The sequence below is a fragment of the Callospermophilus lateralis genome, chromosome 11 (genome assembly GCF_048772815.1).
Source record: "Callospermophilus lateralis isolate mCalLat2 chromosome 11, mCalLat2.hap1, whole genome shotgun sequence".
In the NCBI taxonomy this organism is placed as follows: Eukaryota; Metazoa; Chordata; class Mammalia; order Rodentia; family Sciuridae; genus Callospermophilus; species Callospermophilus lateralis.
The window spans coordinates 21,523,076-21,524,480 of NC_135315.1; the positions used below are offsets into that span (position 1 = coordinate 21,523,076).

Sequence of the window (1,405 nt, forward strand, 5' to 3'; positions counted from 1 at the left end):
GGATTAGCTCAACTCAGCATTTAAGAATCACTCCTTCAACAAACATTTCCTGGGCTCCTACAATGGGCCAGGCTCTGTTCTGGGTGCTGGGGGTATATCAGTGAACAAAACACAAACCCCCTTGCACTCAGGGTTTATATCCAGAAGAAAACAAGACTCTCTGTAGCTTCTGTGTCTCATGCACAATTACTTGTTCCCAAAACACCCTCTCCTTGCTCCCCCCAGGCTCCCCGACTCCAGAATTCAAGGGTCTAGAGATACCTGCTCCTTCCAAAAGAACCCGTGTTCTTCAGCAAGAGCAAGAAGAGTACGCCATGAAGGGCGACTGACCAGAAGAGCGAATTGGCACCCTTTCAGTGACCAGAGACAGATGTCCAAGGGCGGAGGGTGGACTTTTTGCTTCCTTGTCCTCAAATGTTCACTGCATCACCTGATAGCGTCTTCTGCCATGGAGTGGAACTGACCCTCCTATTTTAATTAAAGTGAATTAAATAGAATCAGCTCTCATAATCAGATGATGCAGGAATGTCCTGAGAGCCACCCTCGCCCCGGGGCACCTTGCCAACCCTGGGCCTGTGGTGTGTCATTGTCCCTGGTTTCCTCTTCAGGTGCCTCACTGGCTCTTCTGGCTACCTGGTTTCCGGCAAGGAGTCTGTCAGCCCTTGCAAACTGTGTTTTGCAAGCGTTTGGAGAAGGCATTGCCAGCCTCCAGAATGACTGACTTCTGGAATGTGGGCGCTGTTCTGAGGCAGCATTTCCCACCTTCCTGGGTGGCGTGACCATCTTCCCAGGCGCTGGAGACGGCTGCTGGAAGAAAGGCTCCAAAAAACTCACTTGCACAGAATGAGGGGGGCGTGCATCAGCCTCAGAGACCTAGCCAATGTGGTTTTCCTACAGAGCAAGGCACACAGCACAGTCTCATTGAAGACCCAGAGAGGGGGGATAAAAGAAAGAAAGAGAGAGATAAAACACAGGAGGGGAACTATTTAAAGTAACCATGTGGTAAATTGTTGCAAAGCGCGAGGGCTGGGGATATAGCTCAGTTGGTAGAGTTTGTGCCTCACATGCACAAGGCCCTGGGTTCAATCCCCAGTACCGCCAGAAAAAAAAAAAAAAAAAAAAAAATGTTGTAAAGCAATAAATCCCTTTGTATAGCAAATGTTCTCCATTGAGGATTTGTTAAAGGTTTGAAACAAATCGCATCCTTCCTGAATTAACTATTCCTTTATCCTTGCTAAAGTTGAGGGGCTGATGGCTCCTGAAAGTAGCAATCATTTGTATAACCCCTTTCATACCCACAACCCCGGGGGAGGGCTGCCAGTATAACCCCCCTCTCCAGAAGAAAGCATTACAATTCTGCAATCACCGGGAATTCAAAGGATGGGGTTGCCAAACAAAAACACTG

At 48.4% G+C, this 1,405-nt stretch overlaps 1 non-coding gene across 1 annotated transcript; it reads left to right on the forward strand.

The window, feature by feature from the left end:
• The first annotated feature begins 1,028 nt into the window (after nt 1-1,028).
• Trnav-cac (transfer RNA valine (anticodon CAC)) lies at nt 1,029-1,101 on the forward strand. The gene has a single exon. It is a non-coding gene; the product is annotated as a tRNA-Val (tRNA).
• Nucleotides 1,102-1,405: the final 304 nt, after the last annotated feature.